The sequence below is a fragment of the Nicotiana tomentosiformis genome, chromosome 8 (genome assembly GCF_000390325.3).
Source record: "Nicotiana tomentosiformis chromosome 8, ASM39032v3, whole genome shotgun sequence".
Lineage (NCBI taxonomy): Eukaryota > Viridiplantae > Streptophyta > Magnoliopsida > Solanales > Solanaceae > Nicotiana > Nicotiana tomentosiformis.
The window spans coordinates 46,383,645-46,396,295 of record NC_090819.1 but is presented as its reverse complement, the minus strand read 5'-3'; the positions used below and the strand labels follow the sequence as shown (position 1 = coordinate 46,396,295).

Here is a 12,651-nt window from a genome sequence, read left to right as displayed (position 1 = left end):
TAAATTGGTTAGTTGTTAATTGGCTTACCTGACGGGTTGTGTTAGGTGCCATCATGACTAGGTGAATTTTAGGTCGTGACAGAAAAATATACCCAATTATTAAACAACAACAACAAAGAAAATATTTAAAAATATAAATGTGTGAGAAATAGAAAGAAAAAAGGTTGGTAAGAGTCAATACCACTAATGATTCTACAAACATAAAGATCTAAAAGTAGAATATCAAATCGATCATTTTACTCTTTGAAAAGAAAATTTATGGTGGATAAAATTATAATTTAAGATTAAATCTTCAAAACAAGAGATGAACTAATATTAAGATTCTGAATCAACATAAAATAAATTATTTTTTGTGTTAAGACCAAATAATTAAATCTTTCAATTAATTATTTAGCAAGAGAATCCAATTCAATTATTTTTTAAATTTATCATACGAGTAAAATTATTTTTCAAGTTAAGAAAAATCTTAGGGTACATAAATTTATTCCATAAAAAGAGCATTAGAGATTAAAAAAATTAAAACACAAAGTAAAAAATGTTATTATAGTATTACGAATCAAACAGCCACACAAGTGTATGTTGAAGCACAATCAAAGCTAAATCCTGAACAAGAACAAGCTTTCAAGACTATATTATAAAGAGTCGACTCTTATAGCGGGATTATCCTTTGTAGATGCTTCTAACGGAATCGAAATAATATTTTTATGTCATGCATTACTTGAAAATGTCAAATCAAGAGGCATGATATTGTTAGCAATAATAACAAATGGTGTACCGGCAACGATTTTAATATGAGGCCACTCACTTTAGATTTGATATATCTCTTCAAACAACTAAAATAACTATCATTAATATATCAAAGCAGAGCAACAATGCTAAATTCATAAGAAAAGCAAAATTGATAATATGGGATGAAGCGCTTATGGCTAAGTGTTAAATGATTGAAACAATTGCCCCTGGAGATATATTGAATACCAGTGAACCATTTGTGACAAAATAATGACTTAGAAGATGATTTCTGCTAAGTACTATCAATAGTTACAAAATCGACGAAGGGAGAGACCGTAAAAACTTGCTTGCCAAAATTATACTTGTAGCCTCAAATGAAAAAGATTCAACTGACAAGAAATATAAAGTAAAAACAGATCCAGTATTCAGTAACTTCTTGCCTCAAACGAAGAAGAGCATCTAATAAAGATGATTTGGCTCTTCCAGAACATTTGGTTATCAATCCCAATTAATAGTAGTGCATTTAATAAGGAAAATATTTCTATCAATAGATTAAAACGCAATTTGTGCAAATTGCATGATAGAAATTAAAAAGCTATCTTAGTTAGCAGAAATGAAAATGTTGATCAACTAAATAATAGGTTGATTGCGAAATTTTATGGTAAAAATAAGATATTTTTTAGTTTTTGACTCAGCAGAATATGATCCCAACAATTACTACTAAAAAGAATACTTAAATACTTTAATACCAAATGGCCTTCTACCACAAAGGTTTGTTGTCAAGTTTATTTTTTCTTATGTATGTCAGTGTTACCGTATATGTAATAGACTAAGTTAACATTGATCTTCCATTGCATATAGATTGATTTTGAAGAAAACTATGCACGTCATGCTATTGAAAAACTTAGATTCGCTGAATAACTTATGTAATAGCACATAGATGGTATATAGAAGTTTTGACAATAACGTCATACATGCAAAAATTATGATACTGGTCAATGTGCTTCTAAGTATATTTTTATCCCCGAATTCAACTTTCGTCTTCCGAAACTAAAGAATATCCTTTTAAATTTGTGTGAAAATACTTTTCGGTATGTTTATGTTTAGCAATTATAATAAATAAAGCACAAGGACGAACATCCTAAATATTGAACTATATTTATCGTAATATATTTTCTTGCACGAACAACTATATGTTACATTTTCAAGAGCAGTATCAATATCGACAACAAGAGTTCTGGTTATGGCAGAGCAACCAAAGCATTAGAAGGAAACATACACACAAAAAAATCATCTACAAAGAAGTGTTCGGTAAGATACTATCAAATTAAATACTTTTAAATTATAATACGTAATTATCTAACTAACATGATTAAATTGATCGTTTGTGTAAGTTCTGATGATGTCCTTATATTTTGAATTCACGTATTATGCTAATGTAATAATATTTTTTAGCTTTAAGATGATTTAAATGGTTAAACCATCACGTGCCATTATTAACGTGCAACGTACGTTCATAGATACTAGTAACCATAAAAATATCATAGCATGTATATGACCCAAGTTCTAAGAGTACCGTTAGTATGTGTAAAATCTCTTCTTTTCTTGCTTAAGCTTCACGATCCATTCAAATATCATCATATAAAATAAAATCGAGGAGTAATAAGAAATATTTCTTAGTAGTTAATCCTACAAAAATATTCAAAAGTTGAAGAAAATCAATTTTGAACTTCAATTTCTATTCAAACAAATATATGAAGAGAATATTTATCTCTCTTATTTAACTGGAGTTTCTATAACGTACATTATTAATAAAGAAGAAAGAGATTTCTTAATACTAATCACACAATATAATTCAAAAGTTGAACAAAATCAAATTTTAAAACTTTAAATTATGTTCTAACACTTGTCTTTTTATTTTTTGAATTGATTAACACATGTCTTTTTTATTTAACTGGATTTTTGATTTGTGTATTAATTATTCAACAAATTTCAAGAAATACAAACTAAATTCTCCATATTAGTGATTGATTTAACAACTTTTTCCGGCAAATGTTGTTTAAACCTATTTCTCCATGACCAATTAGTAATAGATCTAATCTATATCTATAATTAACAATAACCTTGGAGAAACGCATGCAGTGAATGGAAATTCATTTCCTTTCTCTTGTTTTATTTAACAATGACCTTGGAGAAACGCATGCAGTGAATGGAAATTCATTTCCTTTCTCTTGTTTTAATGAAAATTTATTTTGATGAAATTTACTCTTTGATAAAACTATTCAAATCGAAGAGCTGGATTTTTTAAATGATAAATTTTAGTGGGGCCCTATTGGTACGACACCCTTCTTCAAAAAAAAGACAGCAAATATATTTATTTACCATCAAATGCAGTAAATTAAGGTGGGGTCACTGATTCAGCAAACTGCCCACACGTGCTTGCGGAATATGTGTAGCTGTTTTGGGCCTTGAAAATGGCTTAGAAGTTCCGTTTATTTACTAAACTGTGTGGTAGCATTTAGCGTAATAAAATGCAAATGCAATGGCAAATATGTTTCAGTGAAGCAGGGATGTCAACGAAGAGGAGCCTGCTTCACCTGTTTCTACGGCTCTTCTTATATAGGAGAAGGAGAACTAGGTAGGCTTGGCCCGTGCCAGCATGGGCCCAATATTTGTAAAAACTTGTTTTGAAGTCCAATATTGTAAAAACTGGTGTTGTTATTTTCATTAACTTTATTTTGATATGAAATTTGCAGATAATAAAACTTGATGCAAATCAGCTGGATATTATTCACATAATATTTTGGAACAAAATATCCACTAATGGATGTTCTATTGTTGGCAAGCGATACATTATTTACATCCATAAAAGTATAAAGTGTCACATTCTTTACATCATATGTCGGAGAATCATTTACATTCTAATACTATTTACATATTGGCAAACAGTGATGCTTTTTCCATACGGTATTTAGTCTTCTTCTTTGCAGTTTTTGACTGAAAATACCTGTACAGTTATAAAGTAATGATCAATTGTCAGTGTCATATCTCAAACAAAGGAGCGAAGTAAGACGATAAAGATTTTCCAACATAGAGGAAATTTTAAATTTTCAAGGTAGAAGAAAGCACACAAACCTAATGGGCCAACATCAAATTTCTCCTAACTATGTTAATAAATTACTATTATTATTTTAACATTAACATATTTTTCATGTAAATGAGATGAAAGTTTTGACAAATTTCTCTTTCTAAAAAGGACAATCAAATGCATAAAGAGAAAGCACTCTCATGAATCACAACATATTCAAGTCGTGTAAATTTTGAATTCCGTATGCCTAACATAATATGGAAAGAAAAGGCTTAGTAATTTGAGAGAGTAATTCATAACGGAGCATGTAAAATGTACTTCTTCTTACTATAACTCAACATACTCTCTAGTATCAATAGTTATACCAGATCTGAGAGTTGTTGGACAGCGTAAAATATAACTCGTCTATGTCATGACTCATTCAAGCAGACACAAATACCAAACGCTTTAAAAGAAATCAGCTATTATATTAGTTCAGCCTTACCTATTTATCAAAACGACAACTTTAAGTTATCCTTGATTTCAAAAACCCGCTTAATTAAAATTTAGCATGTTTCAAAAACTCCGATATTTATAAGGTAATATTTGCCTGTAAACAGATGATATGACCTAAAGCACTCCAAGATCCCGACGCTAGTGAGCCATAGGCTAAAGCTATTATGATCCTATGGACACCACAGTCAGTCTAGCATTGGGAAAAAATGTCTAACACTTGAGATTAAATCCAATTTACTTCAAAAATAATAACATATTTGGCAGTCACCAAGGAGATTTAAGAAGCTCGAGTTTAAAGCCAGAGAACACAACGCTTCTATTCTATGCGTAATAAAAGAGACTCAAATTTCTACACACCTCGACATAGTTTTCGCTGTCCAGGATGAACTTGTGGTAATCTCAGCAGGTCGGTCAGACAATCAGATCACTAGCCTTAATCCAACGATCATCCGTGTCTCTTAGCGCTCAATGTAGAAATGTTTCGAGTTCTGCTCATAGTTGCCATCTTCTCGTGGCACAATTCTGCATTCCTTCAACACAAAAAAACGATAGTACTTAAAAAATGATGCAACTCATAATAAATAGCTGGTAAAGAAACAGAGTTTAAAATGAACCCAAATATTACTAATTTACAATCTTCGAACCTGATAACCATAGGATACACACAGATCATGCGCGCGTTATTGGGAGCTCTGGCCAAACTACATTTAAGTTGATAGACTCGTGGAACTAAGAAACTGAAGTAGCAAGTTTTGATTTTTTTGTGTGGTGATGAGTTATTTTTGAGCTTCTAATATAATACATTATTACTATTGCTGAATCTTTACATTTCTAAAGAGCAGATGTATATTGTGTCACAACCCAAAATCCACTAAAGGTCGTGATGGCGCCTAACGCCGCCGTCAGGCAAGCCAACGGTAATTTACCACTTTAATTACTCATTTTAGTATCTTAAAATCATAATTTTCCGTAATTGTACAGTATAAAATATAGTTTACAGAGTGAATAAAAAAAATATCTACACGAACCTCAATAATGAGTAACCCGAAGAAACCCCCAAAACCCGATGTCACAAGTGCATGAGCATTTTCTAAAGAGTACATTAATATTACAATATCTGTCCCGAATGTAATAAGACAGAATAAAATAAATAGTACAATGGAGACTCGGTGCACTGCGATGCGTGGCCTGGAATGCAGCTCACATAAAGTCTCCTCAACTGGTGCGCCTACGCGCCAAGGTGATCATCAATGAACCTGTCAGATCCTGCACATTTAGTGCATAAGTGCAGCATGAGTACGTAAATCAACGCGTACCCAGTAAGTATCTAGCCCAACCCCGGAGAAGTAGTGACGAGGGGTCGACATCGACACTGTAACGACCCGACCGATCGTTTTGAGTATTACAGTCATGTTCCCCCATTTATTGCTCAATTTATGCTTTAAAGTTGTTATATGACTTGCCAGGGTAATTGGTTCGGGTCCGGTGAGGTTTTGAAATGAATTGAGACAGTTAGTCTCCAAGATGAAACTTAAGTTGAAAAGGTTAACGGATGTTTACTTATGTGTAAACGACCCCGAAATAGAATTTTGATGATTCCAATGGCTCCGTATGGTGATTTTGGACTTAGGAGTGTGTCCGAAAAATTATTTGGAAGTGCGTAGTTAAATTAGGTTTAAAATGACGAAAGTAGGAAATTTAAGTTTGGAAGTTTGACCGAGTAGTTGACTTTTTGATATCGGAGTCGGAATCCAGTTCTGAAAATTTTCTTAGGTCCGTTATGTCATTTATGACTTGTGTGCAAGATTTGAGATTTGGAGGTCGAGTTGACGTCGGAATTTGATAAATTTGGTATGGCTGGACTCGTGGTTGAATGGGCGTTCATATTTTGTAACTTTTGTTGGGTTCTGAGACGTAGGCCCCACGAGCGATTTTTGAGTTAAATTTCGGATATAATTTGTATTGACTGAATCGAATTAATTGTGACTAGATACGAGGCTTTCGGAGGCCAATTCGCGAGGCAAAGACATAGCGGAGTAAAGAATTACACGGTTTGAGGTAAGTAACACTTCTAAACTTGGTTCTGAGGGTATAAATCCCTGAATTACGTGTGATGTGAATTGTTGGACATGACGCACATGCTAGGTGACGAGCGTGTGGGCATGCACCATAGAAACTGTGACTTAAATAAATTCTGGGGAGTTGTAAAATTGAAAAATCATGTTATTATGCGCATATTTTCCTCGTGTCAGAGGAATTGAGCTGAGACTTGTATTAAAGATCATGTTTAGGCTACGTGCCGATATTTTGGGACCATAGGGTCGTGTTGCTATTGAATTTAATTGTTTAAAAAAAAATATACATTTCATAGTCAGTCATGTTCATCCATTGTGAGTATATTTATGGGATCGAGTTGCGCGCCGCAGCAGGCCATATCGACTTTATATATATATTATTATTATGTGGATCGGGGATGCCCCCCTGCAGCAAGCCTTCCAGACTTTATTATTATATGGATCGGGATTGCCCGCCTGCAGCAGGCCATATCAGCTTTATATCACGCTTGGGCTGAAGGAGCCCCTCCGGAGTCTGCACCCCCCACAGTGAGCGTAGATGATTTATATTCGGGATGGACTTCCCAGGGCATGGACTTGCCTTACTTATTTATATATGTTCGGGATGGACTTCCCAGGGCATAGACCTGTCTTACTTATAGATGTTCGGGATGGACTTCCCAGGACAGGGACTTGCTTTATCTATTTATGATTGTGATGAATTTTCCCTGGTCATGGATCTTGTCCGAGTCATTTATATTTGGGGATAAATTTACCCCTGGGCTGGATTGGCCTTGTACGATACTGAATCACTGATTGGAAGTTGATGTGTATATATATGGGATGGATCTTCCCTGGGCTGGATTGGCCATATACAGTACTGAGTTTAACTGTTGAACTTGAAAGCATGCCTATATTTCTGTACTGTTATTTCTATACTGGATTGTACTTGCTGAGCTCATCACTACTTTCAGCCCAAAGATTAGTTTTGTTACTTATTGAGTTGGTTGTACTCATACTACACTCTGCACCTCGCGTGCAGATCCAGGTACTTCCGGACACGGTGACTGTTAGATCTCAGAGTGTTATCAGTTGGAGACTATCAAGGTAGCTGCCCGGCGTCCGCTGACCTTGACTCTCTCTTCCTTTCAGTTATTATACTGTTCTATATTTTCAAATAGTGTTTTTATCAGTCAGACTTGTTATCATTTAGATGCTCATGTACTCAGTGACACCGAGTTTTGGGAGTATTTTGTATCTGTAATCGTGAGGTTTTTCTATGGAATTTAAATATTATGTTTTCAAACTCAAAAGAAATTGTGGTTTTATTCTGGTTTTCCATCACGACATGCGGATTTTGGGTCGTGACAGACACTTACTAAAGGTCCAAGCAAGTAATATAATAATCCATAACAGGTATGAAGTGCACAATAATAGTGTAGTAAATCTGTAAATTTCAAAAGTTTTCAATTATTTCCTTTAAAGTATGAATTTCTCAATCTTGTATTCTATCTTAATATTTTCGAAAGTTGTCAAGTGTCATCATCAAACAAACCCGGAGTACCATATAAAATGTTGGGCATCAGTAGAGAGGTTAACACGTGAATATTCGGGCTACAAGCGATATAACGCACGATTCTGCCAAGGACATTCGACCCGATCCGGAATAATGTGTACACTGCCGAGGGTCGAGCGGCACGAACCATATATGCACCTATATACTGCCGAGGCGTTCGGCCCGCTCCACAAGAAAAGGAATGAAGTTATCGAATTACGAGACACGTGTTTACAACAACGTACGTGGGTACAAAATGGATATAATCTTTACCGTTTCTCAGATAACTTACCCACAACTCAAAGTATTGAGGCTTGGCCTAATATACATATAATTACTTCTAAATCAATTTCATTTATAACTTCGAATAATTAATGTCAGCAACATATGTTCAAATAATTCAAATATTACTGGATAAGATCCTAGGTCTACCCGGACATAAACATGCTATAGCTACGTACGGACTCTCGTCACCTCGTGCGTACGTAGCACCCATAACTAGTTGCATATAACAATAAATATCACCTAAGGGGTAGCTTCCCCCTCACAAGGTTAGACAGAAGACTTACTCGCTCCGAAGTTCCAAAAACCGGCTCAAAGGCCTCTCTAACACCTCAACCAAAGCTTGTCGATCCAAAACTATTCAAACAATGTGCAAACCAATCAAAATATACTCTAATACCCAAAATTAATCAATTTAAACAAATTCTCAACTCCGCTCGAAAAGTCTATAAAAATCGTCCCTCGGGCACACGTGCCCGAATTCCGAAATTTTTTGAAAATAATCATTACCCATAACCCTACGAACTCAAATATATAATTTATTCTCAATTCCATGCCCAATTTCGTGGTCAAAATTAAAAAATATCAATTCTAGGTTTTCTACCAAAAACCCCACAATTTCTACTAATTTCCATGTTTAAATCCTTATACCAACTATGTATTTAACTTGTAATAGGTGGGAATCACTTACCTTGTATTGCTTGATGAAAATCTCCCCTTGAAACTCTCCAAAATCGCCCCAACCAAGTAAAAATGAATGAAAATGGGCCAAATCCCGCTTTTAAAAGAACCCCTCTTCCCAGACGACTTTCCGCACCTGCGGATCACCAGCCGCACCTGCGGAAAATACGTCGCAGGTGCGGTTCCCTCCAAGACAAGTGAAAATCCGCTTCTGCGGACCACTCTTCGCTTCTGCGCGACCGCTTCTGCGGTCCACCATGCGCTTCAGCGCTCCCGCATGTGCGGATACCCCTCCGCTTCTGCGACCCAGCTGCCCATCTCGTTTGCCGCTTCTGCGGAGCACCCAACGCATTTGCGGGCTCGCAGATGCGAAAATACACTCGCATATATGGCCATCCCAGCTTAGTCCAAAGGTCGCTTCTGCGGCCACAGTGCCGCTTCTGCGGCTCCGCACCTGCGGCCAAAACCTCGCAGGTGCGGTTACAACAGATATGCTGCCACCAGCACTTTCATAAGGCCAAATTCAATTTGTTAACCATCCGGAATCCACCCGAAGCCCCTGGGACCTCGACAAAATATACCAACCAGTCCTAAAATATCATACGAACTTAGTCGGGCCTTCAAATCACATCAAACAACGCTAAAACCACGAATCGCACCACAATTCAAGCTTAATAAAAAATATTAAATTAAAGTAGGAATAGAATATGTCAATCATTAACACCATCCAATAAATTATTTAAAATGTGAAACATAGTGATAGTGAGATATTATATGGAAATACTTCAATAGACAGTTCATCAACTGGCATTATCTACTTAAATTGAAGGGCGGGGGGTTAGAAGCAAATCACAGTCGGAAACATTTCTTTGATACACATGAAATAGTAGAAGAAATCACAACATGCAGGTATCAAAGGTAGGCAACAACAGTGAAATGAATTATCTAATATGAAGTAAACATATTGAGTGCGTTTTTTTGTGATTAGAATTTAAGAAAGCTCATATTCACAGGCACAAATGATGTAGCTTTGGAGTAACGAAAAGGAGAAGTCGCACAAGTCCATCCTTTTCGCATGTTCATTACGCCAATAAACTAATTTCCTTATGTGGTTATTACCATTGATAACTATATCGTAATACATTTTACATTGCCTCTACGTATTTCTTTCCGCAACATCACTACAGTATTTTTATGCCAACTGCAAATACTATTTTCTTAAATTTTCTCTCAAATTTTATTAACTCACATACATATTGACGTTTTAGACTTGCTACAGATAGAGATTCAAACAATACTTTTACCTTTGTTCATATTAACAAAAACCTTCAGACTTTTTTTAAAGTTGAATTTATTAGAAATACAATGAAAATAAATTAGTGCTTAAAATCAAGCTATTGGAGGACAAAATTGAGAGAACATCTAAATTCATTAACACAGAACAAACTTTGGATTAAAAGTTATCCTACAATAACAGGGAAAAAGGTGTAAAAATCGCTGATAGAGAAGAAATTTTCTGTCCCAACCAAGAATCCATGGCTTAGCTATTACGCTTTCCCCAAACCAACCATTTGTTTTGACTCCTTGAGATAATAGGCCTTTATCTCCTCTGCAAATGCTGAAGAACTAACACCATGAAAATCATAATACTCAAATTTTCCATTGTTTTTCTTTTACCGCAGATTCACATATTCGGTATCTGATAGTAAGGATTCTTTGCTTATTAACAACATGCTAACATCTTCAATTTGGAACATTATGTCAATAATACAACAGTTAAGTACGTGATATAAACCAAGAATACCTCAAGAAAAAACAAAGATGACGCCTTGCACAATCAATTGAAAGAGGATCAAACCTGAAATTGTAAGATCCAGCGGAGAAGATGGAGAGAGCTGAAAGTTCTTTGAATGTCCGAAGAAATCTAAAGAGCAATTTTCCGAAGAATGAAGAAAGAAGAGAAAGAGATAAAAGAACTGGATAGTTTCAAGATTGATGTTGCATTTATGGAAGTAAAGACCACGTGGAGTGGATTGAACACGTAAGGCAAAAGTTACAGCAGTTAAGAGATAAAATGACTAAAATGACCCCAGCCTGAATTTTAATGACCAAAAACTGACATGTCGAAACTCAAGCTGTTCTATATAATAGACTAGGCAGAGAGACCGTGCCAGCACGGGCCCAATATGGTAAAAATGGTAACTACTATTTTTTGTTCACTTTGTTCTGATATAAAATAATAGGTAGTAAAAATTGATGCACGTAAACTAGTATCAAATCAGAGAGAGAACATCACATGCTCATTGCTAGATACTATTTTCATGTAAATTGGAATAAAATATCCACTCATGGATATTGTAAGAATTGACAAATAATACTCTCTACATTTATGGCGGCACCATACTATCTGTTACGTGGCGCCTTTCTGATATTCTTTGGAAGGGCGACATAAGACAAAGCAATCGATGTCAGTGCGATTGTTGTCCGCCAACTGAGGTCCCCTCCGTACGCTAGACTAGATTGTCAGTGCCGTACGAGAAAACCAATGTCATGAGCAATTGAGAGAGAGCAGAAAAGAGAATTGAGAATGAAAGAAAGCTTGATTGCATTGAATGAAAGCTATTACAAAAAAAACAACGTGGTGTCGGGGGGAGAAACACCAGTACAGAGAATTGTTTGCTTGCTAGAAAGTTTGATTGCTTGGTCCCCCTTAATAATGCTTAAAAAAAATAAACCAAAGTTACATAACTTGACCTAAATAAGCTGCAAAACCACACTTAAAGAAAATGCAGTAAAACTACTCTATATTTACAAAGAAAAGGACTTAGTCTTCTACAAGGTAGAAAATGGTCCGTTGGCAGCAACTTTGTCTTTAGCATCAGGGTTTGCGCGCGCGGCGCTGTTGGCGTCTGCCTGTGGCTGGGCGCTGGCGATAGCTAGCGGTGGGGCGACAGAGGCACATGCGCGCTTATCACTTGGAGCTGCCGAGACCACGGGGCCAACCGTAGCGTTGGGCGTTGGGAGGCTTGCAAGGACGCCACGGGGCGCGTCCAAGGGGTCATGGGGCATGGCTGGAAAGCCGCCCATGACATTCTCCCCCACCTGAGTTGGCGACGTCCTCGGCGCCTTACTTGCAAGATAATCATCCAGTAGGCTCTAGTAGGCTTTGAGGTTTGTTCCCCTCTCCCGGGTATTCTCCTCTGCATCACATCCTTGCCATTTCACCAAGAACTCTTGTTGATCTTTCCTTGAGGCGTGAATCACTCGATCATCAAAGAATAGCTTCAACACGCCTTTTTCCGGTTGAATTGGGACCTCGAATACTGGATACTGTGAGTTGGCTCCGTGAAGGATCCTCCATATCTTCCCGAAAAGGTTTCAGGAGACTGACATGAAAAACGGGATGGATTTTTCACCAAGCTGGGGTATCCACCCGGTATGCAACTTTCCCAATGCGTCTTTCAATGGACAAGGGTCCAATATATTTTTGCAATAGGCGAGGGTCATGAATCCCTGCAAACAAGTACCGCTTTGGGATTTTGACCATCACTTTGTCTCCTACTTGGTATTCAACAAAGTGACGATTTTGATCAGCATGCCTCTTCATCCGCTTTTGGGTTTTGACAAGATAGCTCCGCACTATCTCCAAATTTTGCTTCCATTCTTTTGAGAAGCTAGCAGCTCGAGGAGATTTTGACATGTTCGGTGCATTCACAGTGTGTGGGAGTAGCGGTTGCTGTCCGGTAACAATTTCAAAAGCGCTTTTG

The 12,651-nt window shown here is 36.4% G+C and overlaps 1 protein-coding gene across 40 annotated transcripts in view; it reads right to left on the bottom strand.

Annotated features, from left to right (window-relative positions):
• Positions 1-3,495: 3,495 nt before the first annotated feature.
• Positions 3,496-12,651, bottom strand: part of LOC104119669 (uncharacterized) — a 19,325-nt gene continuing 10,169 nt past the window's right edge. For 38 of the 40 annotated variants that reach the window (XR_011410300.1, XR_011410306.1, XR_011410305.1 and 35 more), the window contains 2 exons: positions 4,670-4,842; positions 3,496-3,736 (listed from right to left, as the gene is read on the bottom strand). The gene's annotated coding sequence lies outside the window, so the exon portion shown is untranslated. The remainder of the gene's footprint in view (positions 3,737-4,669; positions 4,843-12,651) is intronic. The other 2 variants (XM_070182289.1, XM_070182294.1) reach the window with 1 other exon arrangement.